This window comes from Balaenoptera ricei, chromosome X, assembly GCF_028023285.1.
Source record: "Balaenoptera ricei isolate mBalRic1 chromosome X, mBalRic1.hap2, whole genome shotgun sequence".
Lineage (NCBI taxonomy): Eukaryota > Metazoa > Chordata > Mammalia > Artiodactyla > Balaenopteridae > Balaenoptera > Balaenoptera ricei.
Genome location: NC_082660.1, coordinates 14,980,048 through 15,005,078, shown reverse-complemented (window position 1 = coordinate 15,005,078; position 25,031 = coordinate 14,980,048). Strand labels below are relative to the sequence as shown.

The window sequence follows — 25,031 nt, the reverse complement described above, 5'->3', positions numbered from 1 at the left end:
CAAATATTTTATAGCAAGAGAAACACAAATGACCCATACACAATTGAAAAACTGTTTATTTCATTAATAATTAATCAATTAATTATTAATACCACAATGAGATACCATTTCATGCCTACCAAAATGCAAAATTGAGAAGTGACCATAACAATTGTTGATTTTTTCTGTATCTTGGAGCAATACTATTCCTTATACACTGTTGGTAAGTGTGCAAATTGGTACAGCAAAATTTTGGAAAAGAATTTGGCATTACCTTGTAAAGTTCACATTCAGAAACCTTCAGCCTGCTAATTTTACTCTAAAGAAACCCTTGTGCATGTGCCCCAGGGGAGATGTATAACAATGTACATAGCAGCCTTATTTATGATAGGCAAAAACTGAAAAAGCAATGTCCAACAGTGGTAAAATGAATAAATAAATTGTGATATAACCATACAGTAGAATAATATACAGCAGTGAAAATGGATAAACAATACCTATACACATGAACATGAAGAAACTTTAAAAAAACATAACATTGAGTGAAATGAGCAATGCACAAAAACACAGTATGATTCCGTTTATATAAAGTTCAAGGACAAGAAAAGCCAAATAATTTATATATCTATATCTCTATCAAGGACATGATTAACAAGAGTAGAATAATGGTTTTCTGAGGTGAGGGATAGAATAGTATCAGGGAGGAGACACACAGGAGTTTCAAAGGTGTTGGGCAGTGTGTACCTAAGTGGTTTTCTTTATTTGTTATCTCAGCAGTGAACCCACAATACGTTATTTTGTGTATATGGTTTTTTCAAGCTAAAAATGTATGGGAAAATAACCGCAGCTAATGTTTATTCAGCATTCCTCCGTGCCAGCCACTTTGCAGATGTTTTTATCGAAAGAATGAATTCTGTGCTTTTATTTTTATTTATTTATTTTACTTTCAGGAGTGTTTACCTAAAACAAAATAGAACATATTGTGTTTAAAGCAAGGGTGAAATGATACGATAATAAAAACAATGAGGAAAATACTAATACCCAGTTCAAGAAGAATTTTGCCTTTATACAGAATACAGAATTTAAAACCATTTAATCTACCCATAGAACCCTCTGAACCAAAAGTAGCCACATGGACAGTCAGACTAGATTAGAGTTTTCTCCACGTCAGCATTACTGACATTTTGTGCTGGATCATTCTTTGTTGTAGAGGGCTATCCTGTATACTCTAGGATGTTAAGCAGCGTTCCTGGCCTCCACCCACTAGATGCCAGTAGGACCCCTTCCCCAGTTGTGACAAAAATGTCTCCAGACACTGCCAGATGTCACCTGGGAGGCACAATTGTCCCTGGTTGAGATCCACTGAACTAGATGGTCTTGACATGTTCAGTGGAAGTACATATATAGGGAACCTATCACATGTCTATTTCATATTCCCTTGGTAATTCTTGTTGATTCATTTATTTGCCCAACATTTATTGAGGTACATTCTCTGAGAACTAAATGTTAAGTAGCTTTAGTAGTTATATCATCACTCCAGGTCTCTTGAACATTACTCACTTGCCAGCAGAGATGCCAGCTCAGAAAGTACCCAATAGTTTATAATCACCATTCTGCACTTTTTTTAGTTTCAAGTTTATTTAAAAATAAGTAGAAAGGTAGACTTTGGCAGGATTCAAAGATGTATTAGTGACCAGTAGGTTTTTACTGACCTTAAAGGGGGCCACTTTTCCCCTCCACAAATCAGGGCTAGTGCAGTTTCTTTGAAGTTTTGTTGGGTTTAGCATATGAGGAGCTTCCAGCTATGTAAATTCAGTGGCTGCTTTAATTGATTAAATCATAACCTGAGCTAAGTGGATATGCTGAAAGCAACATTGACCTGTATTAAAAATTTAAGGAAAGGACATTTTAAAAAGTTAATGCACGCACTTACATGCATGCATAGATATTTTTTCTACTCTCCAATGAGAAAGATTTTCAATATCTCGGTACATATTAAGTGTAGGCTGCAGACTTTATCAAGCCCTTTGGATGTTCATTTTGTTCGCTTAGTCATTTTAAAGACTCTCCTCTAGCTGTGCATGATTTGCTCTTTCTCTTTCCTTGCTCATATTTTTAAATTGTGCATTTAGAAGGAATAAAAAGAAACTCCTAACTTGCAGTGTAATTGTGCATGAGGAGTGTATTTTGGTCCCTGCCGCTATGTCAGAGCCTCAGAGCAAGGATGCTGTTGCCATAGAGACAGAGATGTTGAGCTGGTTTCATCACCTTTGCCCTGCTATTTAAAATCATACTCACAGCAAAGCTCTGACAGACATAGGGCTTTCTCTGGTAGGTCAATCACCTCCTCCCTTTTTCTCTTTTAAAAACAACAACTTGGCAGATTAATGCCATTTTCATTTATGACTGTTATAAAACGTAATGTAAATATCCTCCTGCACAGAATGAATGGGTAGCTCTTTGTGTTGTTTTGTTCCAGCATGAAACTGAAATTCCTTGAGAGTTTGCCAAAACCCGTTCCTTTAATGGGTTCTGCTTAGGGTTCTACCCTCTCTCTTGGCTCTCTGACAGTACTAGAGCAGTGGGTAGAGAACAGAGAGATGCCAAGGACATCACGGGATGAGGCGAAAAGCAATAGAAAGGAAGTTAATCACAGGCTTTAAAAATGTTGTTTAAACAAACCCCACTGTGTTTGGGAGTAGGCACTCTCTTACACTTGTGGTGAATGAGTGGGCCAGTATGCCTTTCTGGAGGCAATTTGGTAATACATATCAAAAGCCTTAAAAATTTCCTTTGCCCCATCAGTGACAATCCTAGCAAGTTTTTCTAAGGGAACATATGTGAATGTAAACAAAGATTTGCATACAGGATTATTCATCACAGTTTTATTTACTTATTAAATATGAGTGAAGTCATATTTTAACAATTGAAGGAAGTTAATTAAGTTAATTAAAGACCTTCAGGTTTTGGGGGTTTTTTTGTTGTTGTTGCGCTGTGAGCCTTGCAGGATTTTAGTTCCCTGACCAGGGATTGAACCTGGGCCCTTGGCAGTGAAAGTGCCGAGTCCTAACCACTGGACCACCAGGGAATTTCCATCACAGTTTTATTTATGATGGTGGAAAACAAGAAATAATCAGTTTCAGAAACATGTCCATAAAAGGGGATTGGTTAAATTAATTTTAGTACATCACACAATGGAATACTAGGCAACTGTATTAAGTAATAGTGCAGAAGCTTATTTATTAACCTGAAAAGATGTTCAAGTGATACTATTTAATTAAAAAAAAGCAGGTTACAAATCACTAATACTAAGTGTGTTTGTATTCCATAAAAAATAATTGTAGAAACATACACATATACATTTGGGGAAACTGGAAGGTTATATGCCAAATTTTGGTTCTTTGAGTGTTGTTGTAATTTCTTTTTACTTCTCTAATTTATAAGTTTTACAGTGACCTTCCATTACTTGTATAATTTTAAAAGTCTATTAATAAATAACTAATTTTACTTATGTAAAATATTTTTTAATTAAAAAAAGTCCTAGAAGCCTTTCTTAAAGAAAGGGAATTTTTATTCAATGTCCCAAGAATTCCAAGACTAACTCACTGTCTTCTGTTCTCAAATTGATTCTTCACAAATTTGGGGGGCGGTGGCAATTTATTATTTTGGGCCCCATGAAAGACAGCTAGTTAAATCCAGTTGAAAGCATTGAACCTACTGAATTTTTGAGCTACTGTCAACCACTGTCCAGAATAGCCCCCAAGAAAGCAGGTCTCACACTATCACCTCGCAGAACTCCCAGCTCCCCAAGTAACAACATCCGTGAGTGCCAGCTCTATAGAGGGGAGACACCAGCTGCCTTGAGAGCTGAGATGAGCTGCAGATGAAGGGATTCAATAGTCCCATCTCTGCCCTCTCAGAACCCTGCCAATGGAGATTCAGGGATGGGGCTGAGGAATAAACCTTGAGCAAATCATAAGTAAACTTCCGGCAAGGATGTGATTTCAACTCTCCACGCATATTCCCTCTCTCTCTTTCTCTCTCTCTCTCTCTCTCTCTCTCTCTCTCTCTCTCACACACACACACACACACACACACACACACACCCTGCAGATGAATTTGACATTACCAATGGCAGCTTTTCCCAGTATGAAGGAAGGAGGGTGGTAGTGAAAGAGTCTTCCCTTGTCAGCTGTATTTATTATTTCCTTTCTTAATGGAGAAATTTTTGTGAGTCCAAAATAATGTGCAGAAGCATTTGATGTGAACAATTGAGACACAACTTCAGTGCTCATTACTTGGGTAACTCTCCCCCACTCCAATTTTCTCAACACTGTCACACCAAACCAGATAAACTCTTGGGGCACAACAAAGCATACTACAGCCTGAACGAGATTTCCACGAACCCACTGTAAAGCGTGGGTATATTAACTGTGGAGATCTGCGTGGGTATATTAACTGTGGAGATCTGCAAACTGCCTGGTGGGAGGAGTGGCCCTTTCCAACACCCCTTTGCTGCTCCGCACCCCCGGAGGGGTGTGGCCTTCATTCTCTGCCAGGCCAGGCAGGGAAGCTGAGGTCCCCGAGTTCCCCCTGACCTGCCTCAAAACTTCACCCTCAGGTTTCCATTGACTGCCTGCTCTCCGGGAGTCCAGAGATGGCCCTGACGCTGGACAGGCGAGGCAGATCAAAGGCATAATGCCTCCTCAGGTTGCCACTAACTGAGCACTTCAAATGGTAGCCTTTAATCACAAGAGCAGCATCTGCATGGGCTTTGGATTTTGAAAAACAATATTGGCCAAAAGGTACCAGACAGAAAGGTCTAGAAAAAAGCACTAAAATACAGGGGAGAAGAGATATGTCCATACTAAATATAAGGCAGGCCATTGCTTTTTAATTTCCCCAGTATTGCTTTATATATGGTACTTTTTTTAAAAAAAAAAAAAGGTCAGGATGTACCTGTATTTCAGATTAGCTCAACCGAATTTTACTTAACCTCCCCGTGCCTCACTATCCTCTTCTGTAAAATGGTAATAGAAATAGAAAATACCCCATAGGTTTGTTCTGAGGGTGAAATGAATTAGTATGTGTAACCCCCTCAAAGCCCCTGGCATGTGGTGAATGCTCAATAATTACCATTATCATTATTACTGTCGTTATCATTACTAAGCATCCCTTACTACCAGGCCCTCTGCTGAGAGCTGTATGTGTAATAGTTGAATCTTTTTTATTGAACTATATCATTCCACTGTATGAACACTATTTATCCATTCTTCTACCAATGAACACTTGAGTTTTTTGTATTTTTTTGGCTATTATTAATAAAGCTGCTATGAACCATCTTCTGCTTGTCCTTTGCAGGACATATGCGCCCATTTCTTTTGGGTACACACCTTGGAGTATAATTACTAGGTCACAGTTCAGCTTCAGTAGATACTGCCAAATAGTTTCCAAAGTATTGCCAATACTTATTCATTAAGCACTTATTTTGTGTCAAGCATGGAACCATGGAGCTACAGGGTAAACAGGACACAGAGTTAGAAGCACTACCCACCCCCCCGAATAGCACTTGAAACATCTTGGCTTTTACTATCCCCCTTTATCTTCCAGTAGAACATAATGAGTGCCACAGAACTGATAGAAGAGTTGAGAAGCAGAAAATATCAGCAATGTGCTTACAATCTCCCAGATCACAAAGCCAGTTAGCAGCAGAACTGGAATTAGTAGAGGAACAACAACAACAAAATTCCACTCTTTGGTCTATACAACTTGGTCATAAACCTTCAAAGGGAAGCCATCCTCGGGTTTATGCAGTAGTGGGCAGTTCGTGCCCCTGCCTGCCTTTATTAGACTAATGTGCAGTACATTAGCAGAGTGTATCTGGGACCCTAGGGAGCTCCTGAAATCCTTCTCTGTGCTCTTGAAAATCCCAGAATTGAGCTACCTGAGCTAATCCTTAGTTTGGCTCCAGGAGAAGGCAAACAAGAGGAACCTCCGTTGTTACCTTTCCCTCAGCGTAAGAAAACTGGATATCTTAAGAAAAAAGAGAGAAATAAAATATTCTGGTACCTACAGTTAAATGTTCTCCTTGCCACAGATCAGTACATTCTAAACTCAGCGTGTGGATGAATGGATACGAACAGTCCTGGGTAGAGGGGATAGACCAGGGTTTCTCCACCTTGGCACTATTGACGTTTTGGGCTGGATAACTCTCCGTTGTTGGGGGCTGTTCTGTGCACTGTAGGATGTTCAGCAGCATCCCTGGCCTCCACCCATAGATGTAAGTAACACCCCCTAGCCCCAGATGTGACAGCCAAAAATGTCTCTAGACATTGCCAAATGTCCCTTGGGGGGCAGAAGTGTCCCTGCCTGAACCACTGGGATATACTTAGGTTAAGAATGTGGGACAGTTGAACTTTTATATTTTTCGTCATTTCAAATCCTGAACATGTAAAGATTGTAAAGCAAAAGGGCTGACATTTAATATCACAGAACTTTGATACTCTCTAGACAAGTGTCAGGAACACTTAGTCTTTTACTTCTTTAAGGGAAATACACTAGAATACTAAAAAGAGTAATAAACAGAAAATCCCATTTCAATTCTTGAAAAGTCTGAATTATTCAGTTTTTCAATATGATCTTATTTCAAATTCAGCAGAGTGAGTTCTTCAGTTACCTCTTTGTTGAATAATAATTTGCAATTGCATATCGGTTATATATTAATAGATATTTCCAAAGGGCTTTAAAGTCTTTGAAAACCATTTCTTCTCTTAAATGCTTAGTTCTTGTTGATATTATTGATATATGTGATTTTCTCTATCACTGAATAAAAGCGTTGGTAAACAGATGCTAAAATTTTGGACCTTGTCTAATTATGTCCAGCTGGGTCAGAGGATTATTTACTCCAAAGAAGGAACTTCTTTCCCATTATGATAAAGGTTTAACAGTTTGTATCTCTCTTATTCATTCATTCAGTTAAAGAAAGTAATTATTGAGCACTTACTGGTCTGCCAATGGCCAGCTCTGAGACCTTTGGAGGGGCACTCCGTCTTTTTAGAACCATCTATTAAATGAGATAGGTAGATTAACTGAAATGGCAGACAGTGCCAACTCACATCAACTGCTATCGGCTACCCAGAGCACTTGATTTATGAGGCTCCATCATCACTCAATGGCAGAGAAGGCTATCATTGATTACTGACGTCTGCCATGGGCACACTATGGGAAACGGATAGCACCCCACATGAATTCGCCATCCCTGGATTCCTAAGGCTTCAGATTCTATGATTTGCAAGAAATCTCCCTTCCCGCTTCAGTATAGTTTAGCGTGGGAGAGCAAGGTTATTTAAGTTTCTTACTTTGGAAACAGGCTGTATTCTCCCTTTTCCCTTATCCTCCACTTCTAATTCTCTTGGTCCTAGAGAAGAATTGTAAGTTATTCCACAATATAATTCCCCCTAAGGTTAGTCTGCAATATTCTCTGACATCTTGTTCTGTCTTTGAAAAGATCAAATTAGGCAAAATTTGACCTCCCTTCATTCAGGGCTGTTTTGGGTAAATGATTTTTCAGTGCAGTGAGAGATGACTGTTTTCTTAATTTTGAGTAGATGAGAATAGACACCAATCAACAAACCTTTGGCTAAGGGGAGAAATCTTTTAAACTCACATTTTGCTTCAATTACATTGAGGACAAAGGAGCACATTGCACCCTGTGCGTGAATAGATGCTCCATTATTCAAAACAACATCAACGAGCATTCCGTCCCCTATAGAAAATATGCAGTCACTGTTTAATTCAATGGTAGGATGCAAATTTAAATTCCCAGAAGGGGAAGACTGTTAATGCCATTTAAATTGGTTGTAAATTACAGATAATACGCTTGAGGCCCCCGAATACAGATTAGTGGAGTATTGCTTTAGGAATTCAATTCTAGTTTGAACTTACTGTGTATTTATCTATGAAATATAAAGCCATGAAGGCTTGTTTACAGCTATATTTTATTGCCTATCTTTTTTATTTCTGAAGCAAATATTTCACTTTTCAATGCCACGGAGATGGTTCAGCGTACTATAAGGAAATGCCATGATGTTAAAGACAGATTAGCGCTCTCAGAGGCAGCTCCTTATTAAAAAACAAACAAACGAAACAAAACAAAACAAACCGAACACAGGGACACTACAACGGAATTTAATCAAGATATCACACTAGCTGACTCTTCTTTTTACCTCGTTTCCATTGGTGTTCCTGCAGTTTAAAAATCCCAGAGTCACAAGACAATCATGAGTTTCAGAAATTAGGGGATGGCTGTGATTATCTCTTGCTGCTAAAGTATATCGGCCACTTAGAGGTTGTTTCTCATTTTCACAGATTAACTAATCATGAGTGGGATGCCTGATGGGCGAGTCTTTGTTGGAAGAATTATTCCTTAAAAACAAGGGCTTTTCAGAAGGAGAAAGTGTTAGATAAAAATGGACACTTTTCAGCAAAGGTTTCAGAGTTTCCAGCTTGAAGAGTAGCAATTTCCCTCCCAGTTCATAGAAATAAAAAACGGTTCCCCCCTTGATGTGGTTTCATGTCTCAGGTAGGAAATAGGTTACTCAGGGTGATACAAATAAATCAGCTTTGAGCTCGTGTTCTCTCTCTGGCAGCCTATGGGGCGTGTTTTTATTTTGTGTGTGTGTGAAACTGAAAGGTATAAAAAAAAAGTCACCATTGATATATATACCCAGAATGAAGCCAAGCTACGGAACAATGGAGGAATGCCTAATTCATTATGCCAGAAAATGGATTGTTACCATCAATACCACATGGAGTTAATCATTTCCAAAGAACTATAATGCCAAGTTATCCATAACACTGCACCTAAATGGAATAATGTTTTATTTTTTCTTTGATCTGTCAAAGGTGCTTCAAGCTTTGCCAGGACCTTAGTGACACTATCAACATTTCATTGTATAGTTCCTATGAATTACACAGACCTTGTGATATCCCAGAGGTTAATGGAATTTTAGAAATCCCTGGTATTATCTTTTTTACTTGTCATTTGTTTATGCATTGTAAAATAACACAGAACCTGCCCCCCTTTTCTTTTTCTGGCTATTTGCAATTAGCTTAAACTGAAGTTTTTTTCTCTACACCTAAGGATAAGGATGAAAACAGCCAGTTGAAATCCAAAGCTTCAAAAAAAAGGTGGATGAAATTCAGGTAATCTCTGCCTGTGTTAGGAGACTCTGACAAAGTGTGTGTGTGTGTTTGTGTGTGTGTGTGTGTGTGTGTGTGTGTGTGTTAGTAGTGGTGGCGGGATATCTCTGCCTTTTCCTTGACAAGATTTGGGTTAGAATAGTCCTGATGCACATAAAGTGAATGATGAGACTCTGGATTTCATTCTTAAATCTTCGGTCCTCTGGGCATCTGTATATCTTATCAGATGATGCTGGAGGCTGGCTTCCAGTGCTAGCTGTGTCCACCTGTGCCAGCAGGGAGTGATCAGCACAGCAATGGTCATTCATCTTTTCTGTCTGTCCTGGGGGTGGGTTTGGGACATGCACACTCTTTCTGGGAGGAGCCATGGACCAGTGTTCCAATATGGTGGGTGGGCAGTGCTAGCCTGCTGTAGGTCCCCATAACCTGGTCCCCAACCCCCCAAGCTAACAGGAACAGAGAAGCAGGGCAGAACAAGTGCCAGACTGGGGGCCAGGTGACCTGGGTTCTTGCCTGGCCTCTGTCATCTTCTTTATCAGATCTCTGGGTCTCAGTTGAGAGTGATGAGTTTCCTCATCTTGAAAGCAAGGAGCGTCGTTCATTTTAACTAACATTTGGTGAGCACTTAACACATACTAGACTCTGCCCTGAATCCTGGACAAAAATAAAAGTAAGACATGATTCCTTTCCTCAAGGGGTTTAAGGTGAAGAACCAGAGTGGGTGTAGACAAACTTGTAGACAGATAATAACAATAAAATGCGGTAAGTTCTTAACCCCAGTATAAACAGAATGCTGTCAAAGCCTAGAGGGAGAACCACCAGGTAGATTTAAGATCACTTCAGCATAGCCATTAAAAGCATATACTTTCAAGCCAGACCACTTGGGTTCAAGAACTGGCTTTGCCTTTATAAGCTGTGTGACCTTGGGCAAGTCACTTAACCTCTCTGTGCCTCATTTTTCTCATCTTTCAAATGGAGGTCATAATCGTACCTACCTCTTTGGATTATTCAAGCAGTTATGACAGTGCCTGGCATGTAATGAGCCCTACCTATATTCATATATTATGATAATGTTCTAGAATTCTCACAAGTCCACGGGGCTGCAAAGGAACTAGTGAATGAAAGGGAATCCTTAACTGAAAAAAAAATCTAACTGCATTTCATAGAGAATGAAGATACATAAGCATATTTCATGCTTATTAGGTGTCAGTTGGTTCACTAACATCCCTGCCCCCATGAATGCCCATAAGTCAGGGCCCAGGCTGCCAAGCAGGAGCGTTTGGCATGGTTAGGGGTGTTCTGCATTAAGACTAGGGAAGGACCATTCTTTGATCTGCAGCGGGCTCCCAGGGAACACACACAGAGAAGCTAACCATCCCTGGCCCGCCCGGCTCAGGCGGATCGTGGGAGAGAACATTTTCAGGCAGGAACATTTTCGGGCCTCACTGACTCCAGCGCCTGAGAAGGAAAACAGGAGGGTGAGTGGGTGTTTGTGCCTGGAAGTTGTAATGAACGTAGAGCTTGGCCCTGGCAGGAATGAGGGCCACGGGTTTGGCTGGATATCAGAGGACTCAGGCCAAGTGTGGGCAGCTGTGGGCTGCTTGGGAAGGTCCTTCTGGAAAGTGGGAGTCAAAAAGAGAAAGGGCAGAGAGATACGCAGGAGACTGGACTGAGGTCTTGATAAGGAACTTGAGAGGAAGGAGACCATGTTAGGCCTTGGAGATACAATAGTATCTCCAGAGAAGGACAGGAAAATAAGTCACATTAAGCACACACCTGAGACATTCATGGAGCAGAGATGGTCAGACTCATGGGAATAGGGATGCTCTGGTAAATTTTTTTTTAATTTATTTTTTACTATTTATTTATTTTTGGCTGTGTTGGGTCTTCGTTTCTGTGCGAGGGCTTTCTCTAGTTGCGGCGAGCGGGGGCCACTCTGCATCGCAGTGCGCGGGCCTCTCACTATCGCGGCCTCTCTTGTTGCGGAGCACAGGCTCCAGACGCACAGGCTCAGCAGTTGTGGCTCACGGGCCTAGTTGCTCCGTGGCATGTGGGATCTTCCCAGACCAGGGCTCGAACCCGTGTCCCCTGCCTTGGCAGGCAGATTCTCAACCACTGCGCCACCAGGGAAGCCCATCTCTGGTAAATATTTAACAACCATCTCCCTTTGGGGAAGAAGGGCAGAGAAGGGACTCCTTTATAGAATTTGCTGATTTCCCTAGTGTAAATACTACCACTGTGGCTGACTTCAAGCTACCACTGTGATGTCACTCGATGTGGAGTTGGGAAGAGTTGCTGGGTGGCACCCTATGATACGTGCTTTCCCCCCTACACATGTAGGAGAGATACAGGTAAGCTCAAGTGCCAGGATAAGAGTAAAATGTCGTAAATGGATTAGGAAGTGATGAGTTTTGAGTATTTATTACCTTTGTTTGAATATAATTTATCTAATTGTAAATTTCTATAATTTCATTTTAAATAATGACCATCATTTATAACGGGCTTCCAAAATTCCTGAAAATTTAACAGTTGGCCCTTGGAAGATGGTTCAAGCTAGCTCTAAAGCATATCAATTTTCTCCATGGTAAAGTAGGAGCCTCCTTCTCATCATACTGTCTAGATCGCAGGGTTCTTGTGAGGGTCAGTAAAGTATGTGAAAGCATTTCAAGAACTGTAAGCAGCATATAAATATTATATACAAATAAAAATCATTCTCATGGGAAGAGTATAACCTAGTGGTTGAGAAGGCAGTTTCTGGAAACAGGTTGCCTAAGTTGAATCTTGGCTCTACTCTTTTTTAGCTGTGTGACATTGGGCATATCCTTGCCCTCTCTGAGCTTCAGTTTTCTCATCTGTAGAATTTGTGAGAGGCTTAACTGAGTTAATATTGTAAAGCACCTGGAACCGTGTCTAGCACACAGTAAGCACCATTTAAACATTGACTAAAATTGTTTTCAACTTGAGCAGCAGTAAGCCTGCAATTCTTCCAGAACCAGAGAGCCTTATAATTGGGGAACCCAAGAGCCTGGCCTCCACCCCGATGCTTGGTTTTAAAGGGACAACTCTCCTCTATGGTAATGGAATTGCTACTTTGCTAACAGCCAATGCTTTTTAGATAATGAACCCTGAGGCCTATTGCGGAGATAAAGATGCTGCTAGAATCAGATTCCATGGCCACTCACCGCAGTAGTGGGGGGCGCTGGGGGAGGGAGCAGGGAGAGCTATCTTATTACATGCCTGGCTGGCTCAATTACTTCAGTCCTGACCTAGGCAGAGCCCCAGAGTTCCAGAGACCATTAGCTGCCCCGCAGAACCTGGTCTCATTTACTATCTCAGGACAGGAAATGGAAGAAAAGCCTGCTCACCACAGGTCCCAGGGCTGGCCAGGGTAAGAAAGTAGACAGATGGGTGGAGAGAGATGGAGGACAGCTTGAGGCAGGGGACAGGAGCCATGGCTGCTACAGCAGCCACAGACTCCTTCAAGGAGTCTGGGATGTGAGGCAGACGGTTCTCAGGCAAAGTCAGGGACAGATTTGGAGGTGGGGATGGGGAGGAAGGTGGTCGGAAAGGTGGTCAGGGTCTCCTCATCAGGGACGAAGAAGTCAGGTGGCTTGGAATGAGACTAGAAAGGCAGAAGTGAGAAAGGTTTAGTCCACAAGGAGGAAAAACATTAATGCAGGCTGCTAGGACAAGGTTTTTCCAATTAAGTCTTTGCAACCATTACAGAGTCCTGACTCCCATGGAGTGGGTCAGACAGAACCAGCATTTCCTCTTTCTTAGCAAACTAAAATAGAAGAGTGTGGCATATACTGTCTGGGTGCTCATCAATCCCACTTGCTCTTCCTTGGGTGCTCAGACTATGTTTCTCTGTGGCCCTTACAGTTAGGTTGGAGCCTTGTAACTATGGCCGTGGAGTGTAGAGAAAAGTGAGATAAGCCATGAAATCCCCTGGATGACTCTGTGTGTGTGTGTGTGTGTGTGTGTGTGTGTCTCTGTCTCTGTCTCTCTCCCCCTCTCGCTCCTTTCTACCACAATCCTGTGTTAAAGATGGTGGCATCATAATATGGAAAGAGCCTTGATCCCTGGAGAGGGAAGGAAGCCACTAAGTAGAGCTGCCTAATCTGCGTTGGGCTAGGACATGAGCAAGAAATAAACTTTTATTTTGTTAAGCCATTGAGATTTAGGGCTTCAGAGCCTAGCAAGCATTGTCCTGACTAATAAAAATAACAGAATGAAATGGAATGGAGTGGAAAGGAAGGAATATAATGGAATAAATTAGAATAGAATGGAATGGAATACAATAGAATAGAAACTATCAGAGTACACTGCAGTTAGTAAAAAGTAAATTGGTTTGTTGAAACGTTTGTTTCAGTTCATATATAGACTACTTTTTTTTTTAAACAATCACTTTTGTTATTTATTTATTTATTTATTTATGGCTGTGTTGGGTCTTCGTTTCTGTGCGAGGGCTTTCTCTAGTTGCGGCAAGTGGGGCCCACTCTTCATCGCAGTGCGTGGGCCTCTCACTATCGCGGCCTCTCTTGCTGCAGAGCACAGGCTCCAGACGCGCAGGCTCAGTAATTGTGGCTCACGGGCCCAGGTGCTCCGCGGCATGTGGGATCTTCCCAGACCAGGGCTCGAACCCGTGTCCCCTGCATGAGCAGGCAGATTCTCAACCACTGCGCCACCAGGGAAGCCCTAGACTACTTCTTAATAAAAGTTTTATTTTTTGCTGGAGGAAGAGGTTCAAAGTTTTGAAAATCACTGCCTTAGAGCTAGAAAGAGATTTGTGGTGTGTGATAGAAGAAAAAGCTTTAGGTAAGATGGGGATTCCATATTTACCACCCTTTTAAGGAAGGTGCTCTAGACTTTCTGGGCACCCCTATCTTATGTCTAGTTTTAGTGGAAGTTTGCGATTTGTGCCTGCCAGTCTACTTTCTCTTCCACTGGGAATAGCATCTCAGTCTTAGTCCATATAGTTTGTTTGGGGCTGGCTCTACCCCCTTGAGATCAAGGTGGAGGACACATGTATGAAGCCTGGAAAATCAAAGTGTTTCATTCCTGAAGCCACAGTGATTGGTTTAGGGATGAACACAAGACCCAAATTGGTCCACTCAGAGCTAAAACTGGGACTTTGGCTGGAGTGATGAAATGACAAATAACATACAAGGGAACTCCCATAAGGTTAACAGCTGATCTCTCAGCAGAAACTCTACAAGCCAGAAGGGAGTGGCATGATATATTTAAAGTGATGAAAGGGAAGAACCTACAACCAAGATTACTCTACCTGGCAAGGATCTCATTCAGATTCGATAGAGAAATCAAAAGCTTTACAGACAAGCAAAAGCTAAGAGAATTCAGCACCACCAAACCAGCCCTACAACAAATGCTAAAGGAACTTCTCTAAGTGGGAAACACAAGAGAAGAAAAGGACCTACAAAAAAAACCCAAAACAATTAAGAAAATGGTCATAGGATCATACATATCCATAATTACCTTAAACGTGAATGGATTAAATGCTCCAACCAAAAGACACAGGCTCGCTGAATGGATACAAAAACAAGACCCATATATATGCTGTCTACAAGAGACCCACTTCAGACCTAGAGACACATACAGACTGAAAGTGAGGGGATGGGAAAAGATATTCCATGCAAATGGAAATCAAAAGAAAGCAGGAGCAGCAGTACTCATATCAGATAAAATAGACTTTAAAATAAAGACTATTACAAGAGGCAAAGAAAGACACTACATAATGACCAAGGGATCAATCCAAGAAGAAGATATAACAATTGTAAATATTTATGTGCCCAACATAGGAGCAACTCAATACATAACGCACCTGCTAACAGCCATAAAAGAGGAAATCCACAGTAACACAATCATAGTAGGGGCCTTTAACACCCCACTGTCACCAATGGACAGATCATCCAAAATGAAAATAAATATGGAAACACAAGCTTTAAATGATACATTAAGCAAGATAGATTTAATTGATATTTATAGGACATTCCATCCAAAAACAACAGAATACACTTTCTTCTCAAGTGCTCATGGAACATTCTCCAGATAGATCATATCTGGGGTCACAAATCAAGTCTTGGTAAATTTAAGAAAATTGAAATCCTATCAAGTATCTTTTCAAACCACAACGCTATGAGACTAGATATCAATTACAGGAAAAGATCTGTAAAAAATACAAACACATGGAGGCTAAACACTGCATTACTGAATAACCAAGAGATCACTGAAGAAATCAAAGAGGAAATCAAAAAATACCTAGAGACAAAAGACAATGAAAACACAATGATCCAAATCTATGGTATGCAGCAAAAGCAGTTCTAAGAGGGAAGTTTATAGCTATACAACCTACCTCAAGAAACAACAAACATCTCAAATAAACAATCTAACCTTACACCTAAAAGAACTAGAAAAAGAAGAACAAACAAAACCCAAAGTTAGTAGAAGGAAAGATATCATAAAGATCAGAGCAGAGATAAATGAAATAGAAACAAAGAAAACAATAGTAGAGATCAATAAAACTAAAAGCTGGTTCTTTGAGAAGGTAAACAAAATTGATAAACCATTAGCCAGACTCATCAAGAAAAAGAAGGAGAGGACTCAAATCAATAAAATTAGATATGAAAAAGGAGAAGTTACAACAGACACCGCAGAAATACAAAGAATCCTAAGAGACTGCTACAAACAACTCTATGCCAATAAAATGGACAACCTGGAAGAAATGGACAAATTCTTAGAAAGGTATAACCTTCCAAGACTGAACCAGGAAGAAATAGAAAATATGAACAGACCAATCACAAGTAATGAAATTGAAACTGTGATTAAAAATCTTCCAACAAACAAAAGTCCAGGACCAGATGGCTTCACAGGTGAATTCTATCAAACATTTAGAGAAGAGCTAACACCCATCCTTCTCAAACTCTTCCAGAAAATTGCAGAGGAAGGAACACTCCCAAACTCATTCTGTGAGGCCACCATCACCCTGATACCAAAACCAGACAAAGATACTACAAAAAAAGAAAACTACAGACCAATATCACTGATGAATATAGATGCAAAAATCCTCAACAAAATACTAGCAAACAGAATCCAACAACACATTAAAAGGATCATACACCATGATCAAGTGGGATTTATCCCAGGGATGCAAGGATTCTTCAATATATGCAAATCAATCAATACACCATATTAACAAATTGAAGAATAAAAGCCATATGATCATCTCAATAGATGCACAAAAACCTTCTGACAAAATTCAACACCAATTTATGATAAAAACTCTCCAGAAAGTGGGCATAGAGGGAACCTATCTCAACATAATAAAGGCCATATATGACAAACCCACAGCAAACATCATTCTCAATGGTGAAAAACTGAAAGCATTTCCTCTACGGTCAGGAACAAGACAAGGATGTCCACTCTCACCACTGTTATTCAACATAGTTTTGGAGGTCCTAGCCACGGCAATCAGAGAAGAAAAAGAAATAAAAGGAATAGAAATTGGAAAAGAAGAAGTAAAACTGTCACTGTCTGCAGATGACATGATACTACACATAGAGAATCCTAAAGATGCCACCAGAAAACTACTAGAGCTAATCAATGAATTTGGTAAAGTAGCAGGATACAAAATTAATGCACAGAAATCTCTTGCATTCCTATACACTAATGATGAAAAGTCTGAAAGAGAAATTAAGGAAACACTCCCATTTACCATTGCAACAAAAAGAATAAAATACCTAGGAATAAACCTACCTAGGGAGACAAAAGACCTGTATGCAGAAAACTATAAGACACTGATGAAAGAAATTAAAGGTGATACAAACAGATGGAGAGATATACCATGTTCTTGGATTGGAAGAATCAACATTGTGAAAATAGCTATACTACTCAAAGCAATCTACAGATTCAAAGGAATCCCTATCAAATTACCAATGGCATTTTTTACAGAACTAGAACAAAAAATCTTAAAATTTGTATGGAGACACAACAGACCCCGAATAGCCAAAGCAGTCTTGAGGGAAAAAATTGGAGCTGGAGGACTCAGACTCCCTGACTTCAGACTATACTACAAAGCTACAGTAATCAAGACAATATGGTACTGGCACAAAAACAGAAATATAGATCAATGGAACAGGATAGAAAGCCCAGAGATAAACCCACGCACCTATGGTCAACTAATCTATGACAAAGGAGGGAAGGATATACAATGGAGAAAAGACAGCCTCTTCAATAAGTGATGCTGGGAAAACTGGACAGCTACATGTAAAAGAATGAAATTAGAACACTCCCTAACACCATCCACAAAAATAAACTCAAAATGGATTAGAGACCTAAATGTAAGACCGGACACTATAAAGCTCTTAGAGGAAAACATAGGAAGAACACTCTTTGACATAAATCACAGCAAGATGTTTTTTGATCCACCTCCTAGAGTAATGGAAATAAAAACAAAAATAAACAAATAGGATCTAATGAAACTTAAAAGTATTTGCACAGCAAAGGAAACTACGAACAAGACGAAAAGACAGCCCTCAGAATGGGAGAAAATATTTGCAAACGAATCAATGGACAAACAATCTCCAAAATATATGAACAGCTCATGCAGCTCAATATTAAAAAAACAAACAGCCCAATCCAAAAATGGGCAGAAGACCTAAATAGACATTTCTCCAAAGAAGACATATAGATGGCCAAGAAGCACATGAAAAGCTGCTCAACATCACTAATTTTTAGAGAAATGCAAATCAAAACTACAATGAGGTATCACCTCGCACTAGTTAGAATGGGCATCATCAGAAAATCTACAAACAACAAATGCTGGAGAGGGTGTGGAGAAAAGGGAACCCTCTTGCACTGTTGGTGGGAATGTAAATTGATACAGCCACTGTGGAGAAACATATGGAGGTTCCTTAAAAAACTAAAAATAGAATTACCATATGACCCAGCAATCCCACTACTGGGAATATACCCTGAGAAAACCGTAATTCAAAAACACACATGCACCCCAATGTTCATTGCAGCACTATTTACAATAGCCTGGACATGGAAGCAACCTAAATGCCCATCGACAGATGAATGGATAAAGAAGATGTGGTACATATATACAATGGAATATTACTCAGCCTTAAAAAGAAATGAAATTGGTTCATTTGTAGAGACGTGGATGGATCTAGAGACTGTCATACATAGTGAAGTAAGTCAGAAAGAAAAAAACAAATACTGTATATTAACGCATATATGTGGAACCTAGAAAAATGGTACAGATGAACCGGTTTGCAGGGCAGAAATTGAGACACAGATGCAGAGAACAAATGTATGGACACCAAGGGGAGAAAGTGGTGGTGAGGGGAGTGGTGGTGTGATGAATTGGGAGATTGGGATTGACATATATACACTAATATGTATTAAATGGATAAGTAATAGGAACCTGCTGTGTAAAAAAAAAAATAAAATTCAAAAAAAATAAAATAAAATGTCCTGTTGGAAACCATGGAACAAATCCCAAAATAGGAGACTATATGGGGTTGAGGAAGAATTAATGACCACAGAATGCTCCTTAAGAGCAATAGTGTCATAATACCATTGACCTTATTTTCCACTCTACAGGTCTTTTACATACCGTGATTTATTTTATTGTTGAAATAAGAAACCATCTAGGTCACCACAGAGCACCGAGCTGAGCTCCCTGTGCTATACAGCAGGTTCCCACTAGCTATCACAAACAGCATTTTAAAGAGAGTTACTGTCTTCAGGAAGTTGACAGCCTGAGATGGGCAGACCCACCCAAGGGGCTTAACACTTGAGAACCAGAATGTGTCAAAGGGACTAAAAATCTGACCCTTCAAGTTTTATCAAGTTCTGACTTTATTTTTCAGTTTTAGATCTGTAACCCAGTTGATCCAGTTGGCATTGGTATTTGTACATGGTATATAAGGGGCGAAGACACATTATGGTTTACATATGGCTATCCCATTTATCCAGCACCATTCTTTGCAAAGACTATCCTTTTCCCACTGCTCTGTTGTGAATCATTTATCATAAATCAAGTGCTCACATACATGTTCTGGATACTTTATTCTGATCTATTGATCTATTTGATTTTCTGGGTGCGAAAACCCACAATGTTTTATATATTAGAGCACTGTAATAAAGCATAATTTTTAAGAGTAAAAAAAAACAAGTTTATCAATGCAACAGCCTAAAAATGACAATGAAAGCCCTTCTTATACCATGATTCAGAAATATGCCAACTACTTAATTGGCAATTAATCAATTTCATATTCTACCAGTCGATTTTAGGCCCCAGATACCCACCCTTGATAACCATGCATGAAAGAAAATATGATTCCACCATAGACTCATAGAATGCTAAATCTGAAGGAGGTCTGCAGATCGGCTGGTCCAACTCACACACAATTATTGAGATCCAGAAAATTGGGTGCCTTTTGCAGGGCAACACAGCTAGTTAGTGGCTAAGTGCCAGGGGCCAGGGCCCCTATCTCTGAACATCAGGGAAGGCGTGGTACTCAGGGTGGCATCATGTAGAAGATCCAAACACAGATCATGGGGTCCGATAGAACTGGTAAGAATCCCAGTTCTGCTGCTTACTGATGGTGTGAGTATGGCCAAGTTACTTAACTTCACTGAGCCTCTGATTTCTCACCTGTGAAATGGGGGATAATTATGAAACTACCAACCAGGGTTCATTATGGGAGTTCAGTGAGTTGATGCACAGAAAGTACATAACATCTTGCCTGGTCCAGTTTGTAGTAAGCACTTATAAAGTCCAGATCTCTCAAGAATGAAACATTCTGGTCTGTACCTTAAAGAAGTGGACTCTATGCCGAGTGAAGAGGTTTGGTTAATTATTTTCTAGTTTGAGGACGATCAAAGGTTGTCCAGGCCGGCACTGCCACCAGCCCTCTGGGAGAAGTAAGTGGCTGCTGGCCTCACTTGAGTACCTGTGAGGTTACTGCATACACACCTCTCTTCCCTGAATACCAACAGATAACTCCTTGGCTTGTCCCTTCTGAGACATTTCCCTCCACCTGTGAATGATGGTTCAACGCCTCCAGGCATAATGCACCTCGATCTGATTCCTTCCCCGCTTGATTCTCCTTGTCACCCCTCAGAGTTGAGGGCTCCCTGTGGATGTCTGCAAGGGGCTGCGATGTCATCAGCTTTCTGCCTGCTCATACCAGAGAGCCGCACAATGCACCCTTGGGGCAATAAAAGTCCACCTGCTCAGCTTTGGCATCGGGCACCTCAGAGCACCCTGGTGACCTCAAATCCTGGGGCAACCTCCAGAGCTCAGCTCTAAATCAATGGAGAGAACTGCTGGGGGCCCAAAACAGAAGCAGTTGAGAGGACAGCACAAGCGAACATTCCCATCCAGGTGTGTGGAACATATCTTACACCAGGAATGGTACCAGTTACCGGAGAGAAAGGGTTAAATCTCCTTTGGGCTTTCTGAGGCCCGGGCGGGCGTTCACAAGCGTTTCTTACAGATGTACAGTGTGCCACGCATTCTCTTAAGCCCACAAGTAGGGTACAAACATGAACAAAATGGCAACATCCCTGCTTTCTATGCGCTCACAGTCTTCTGGGAGAAGCCAGACTCAGAAACAATGACAGCATAGCGTGCTCAGTATTGAATTTGCCGCGCGTGTGCCGATAGCAAGGTACGCAGGAGACGCGGCTGTTGGTGCTGTTGGAGGTAGACGGAGGGGCGAGCAAGTCTTCATGGAAGAGGTGACATTCTAAGTGGGTGCTCGACAATGACTGGGGGTTGGCTAAGGGGATAAGTGAAATTCAGGCCTAAGGAACAGCATGTGCAAAAGAGGACAGCAGTCTGAAAGAACATAGAGTGTTTGGGGGAGTACAAGCTACCTGCTGGGAAGGGGAGGAGGTGGTGGAAAAGGAGGTTAGAAGGATGGTTTGGAGCCAGACTTGAGAGCGCTTGGCTGCATATATAATCAGAAGTTTGTCCTTTGTTTCATAGGCGTAGTGGAGCTACTGACGATTATTGAGCAGGGGAGTGATACGCAGTTTTGTATTTCAGAAGGATAACGCTGCTCCCAGCGTGGGGGGTGAAGCAGAGAGGCCCGAGCTAAATGCAGGGAGGGCACTCCGCAGGCTCTGGCTTCGCCTAGGCTAGACGAGATGGGATCTTCCATGCGGACAGGCCCCTCGGGGCAGGGGCTGGCAGAGTTCTATCTAGCAACAGCCTGGCCAGACTTAACTTACGCACATTCCTTCCATATTCCCCAGACTCCAACTAGCAGTAAGTGCTCCATATACATTTGTTAAAGGAATGCACAAATGTGGGCTGTCCTGTCCCCCCAGGGTACCCCGTGATGTGGGTCAGCAACCTCGCGAGACCCCGAATCGTGCTTGGATCTGGACCTCCTGACGTAGAACACAGAAGGCTCAGTCTGCAACAGGGCACACCGGGACTGGTGTTGCTCTGCTCCTGTCACTCTAGGTAGCAAAAGGCTCATTATTTAGGAGGAGCAATGGAAACAGACTATCAAGGTTACTCATCATCCACAGATTTTGTACAGAGGTCAGCAAAAAGGGAGCAGAAATCAGTCAGATGATTTAGACCATCACGCCAAAATGCTACAGATACAGGGGTTTGCTGGCCTCCACACTTGTCTCTTACAGCGCCAGGGTCCATTCAGAGCTGTTAGATCACCTTTGTGTCTTTTACATCCCGAGGGGTGCCCTCAGACAAAAACTCAAATGCAAGTTGGTTATTTGGAAGGAGGTCCCAGGAAACACTGGTTGGAAAGTGGAGGAGTGAGAAGAGAAGGGAAGGGAGCCACAGCTGCATGTGATAATAAGCAAGTGCCCATCATGGGCTCTTGGAGATCAACCCCAGCAGGGACCTTTTGGGGAGAGTGCTGAACACGTTCCAGAGTTATCCCACCAGTGGGATGAGGAAGCTGGGGTATTCCTCCACCAACTCCCCATCTGTCATTGTTTGAGGGCTGCTCTCAGGGGGACTAACTCTCCAGCACTTCTGTCTTGCCCTGAGCACCAGCTACGTGTGTTCTCATAGATAGTTACAGAAGTTTGCAGCAAGCAGCCTTGGGTGTGTAGAGGGAGGAGGAGGTTGTGTGGAGGTGCCAAGAGGGTCTGTTACAGGTGCTTATAACCACAGGGAGGGCATCCAGGCTCACCCTCCGGAGATTCTTCAGTCCTGAGTTGAGAGAGGAAAGGGGGCATGCTAGACACTGAGGTTTAATGGAAATGCATTGCGTTTTCATATGGGGTGTTGAGGTGCACGTGTCAGGAGCCTGAATTTTTAAAAAGTTATCTTTGTGTCTCATTCAAAGTACAAATCACATTATCCCTTGGGCTTCAGCATCTTTTCTAGCTTGTAGGGGGGTGGGCAGTAGGGTAATACCATTACATGGCATGGTTGGGGGGTAGCCTTTAGTATCCCCATAATTAACTTCCTCCAAAGCCACTTTTTTGGGGGGAGCTGCTTGGTCAATACGTTTATTACTGTCTTTATCTGAAAAATCTTCATAGAAAAGTGTGGTTTGGTTTACTAGCTCTCAGCTGCCCATTCCTGAGCTCTGAGGAAGCTTGCCCTCTTCTGAGCTACCTGATCTTTGTTCTGGGCAAGAGACATTTTGGGATGGTTCCTCTTCCTCTTTTTAACTTCTTTCTTAGGCTTCTTATCATAGACTGGATTCTCTCATATAGCAGCATGAGCTTTCTTATACATCTCCTCCATCATGGCTGGAGTTTTGTTCTTTATGTATTAAGAAAATTGTTTCTTATAAGCATCTTCATCTTCTTCAATTAGGTAATGCATATCATCTGCAACTTTTTTTAACATCTTTATTGGAGTATAATTGCTTTACAATGGTGTGTTAGTTTCTGCTTTATAACAAAGTGAATCAGCTATACATATACATATATCCCCATATCCCTTCCCTCTTGCGTCTCCCTTCCTCCCACCCTCCCTATCCCACCCTTCTAGGTGGTCACAAACCATCGAGCCGATCTCCCTGTGCTATGCGGCTGCTTCCCACTAGTTACCTATTTTACATTTGGTAGTGTGTATATGTCCATGCCACTCTCTCACTTTGTCCCAGCTTACCCTTCCCCCTCCCCATGTCCTCAAGTCCATTCTCTAGTAGGTCTGAGTCTTTCTTCCCGTCCTGCCCCTAGATTCTTCGTGACATTTTTTTTTTCTTTCTTAGATTCCATATATATGTGTTAGCATACGGTATTTGTTTTTCTCTTTCTGACTTAACTTCACTCTGTATGACAGACTCTAGGTCCATCCACCTCATTACAAATAACTCAATTTTGTTTCCTTTTATGGCTGAGTAATATTCCATTGTATATATGTGCCACATCTTCTTTATCCATTCATCTGTCGATGGACACTTAGGTTGCTTCCATGTCCTGGCTATTGTAAATAGAGCTGCAATGAACATTGTGGTACATGACTCTTTTTGAATTATGGTTTTCTCAGGTTATATGCCCAGTAGTGGGATTGCTGGGTTGTATGGTAGTTCTATTTTTAGTTTTTTAAGGAACCTCCATACTGTTCTCCATAGTGGCTGTATCAATTTACATTCCCACCAACAGTGCAAGAGGGTTCCCATCTGCAACGTTTTGACCCATGATGTGCTTCCAGTGTACTTCTGTGTTGAATGCCTTGTTTTCTGAATCATAACCAGGGAACCATTTGGTACTGTGAGGGATAGACAAGCCTCCATCCACAGCGTCCTTCAGGGCCCCAAAAACTTTATTTCTAGTAGTAAATCTAGCAAGCCCTGCATCCAAATAGCAGGTGAAGGCACCAGGTTGACCATCAATGCTTTCCACATTGTATTCATCGCTGGGTACCTCCACGTGGCCTTCATAGATCTTGTCCATGCCAAACTGATTGAGAAGCCTTTGGGCCATCAGTGGACCAGTAACTGTACTGCAGCATAATTTGTCAGGCCAACCTTCACGCCATACTTTGGGAGTTCATGAGCATTAGCTGCCCAGACTGTCATATCCCCTTCTCTACAGGCATAAGCAATCTGACAAATGATATCTCTGTTGGTTACATGGACTCATCCTGTATTTGGGTGTATTGTACTTATTTTTGTTCTGGATTGCCAAGCATTTCCCAGCATAGTAATCCGTTTTACCCTCTTGTCTTCTTCTAAATTTCACTTGGTATCTCTTGAAGTAGGTCTTATTCTTTACAACCTTAACAAACCCCATCCTGCGGGACAGAGACCCGTGTCCACAGCTCGTCACAGACCTGCAGCCTCCAAAGCCACTTTGAACAAACACGCAGTTACCATGGAGTAGCCAGATGACTGCTAGCCAGTGCAGCCAGACGTGTCTCCTAGCCCACCTCCGGCCCTATAGAACACAGTGCCGTGCCACAGCCTAAGACATTCCAGAGCTGCCACTCCTCAGAAACTTTGGACCAGTGCTGGGCAAACCAGTGAGACTTAGAATCACCTGGGGCATGTGTTTAAAAGGCAGTTCCTGGGCTGTACTCCTGAGATGCTGATTCAGGAGGTCTGGAGTAGGACCTAGGAATCTACATTTTAGACCAGACTCCCAGGTGATTCAAAATAAGGTCCAGAATGTTCAAAGAACAGAGGATATGAAACCTTGTCTACAAACTGGGCAACAAGAGAAGATATCAGTAGACCCTAATTAAAAACATGGGGTTGGTGGGGGGGGGGGGGGAATCCTGCAAGTTTTAACACTTGCTTACCTTGGATGAATATTCCTACCTCCTACCTGTGTGCTTGCTTCTTGGGGAAAAGGGGCTTTGTGTGGTGGCTCCGTAGTCC

General features: G+C 41.6%; 1 protein-coding gene, 1 non-coding gene and 1 pseudogene across 7 annotated transcripts in view; 1 reads left to right on the top strand and 2 right to left on the bottom strand.

Annotated features, from left to right (window-relative positions):
* RAI2 (retinoic acid induced 2) overlaps positions 1 to 25,031 on the top strand; it is a 397,723-nt gene that overhangs the window by 203,528 nt on the left and 169,164 nt on the right. The window lies entirely within an intron of this gene.
* On the bottom strand, positions 2,995 to 3,067 carry TRNAE-UUC (transfer RNA glutamic acid (anticodon UUC)). The gene has a single exon. It is a non-coding gene; the product is annotated as a tRNA-Glu (tRNA).
* On the bottom strand, positions 22,760 to 24,453 carry LOC132357436 (large ribosomal subunit protein uL18-like; annotated as a pseudogene).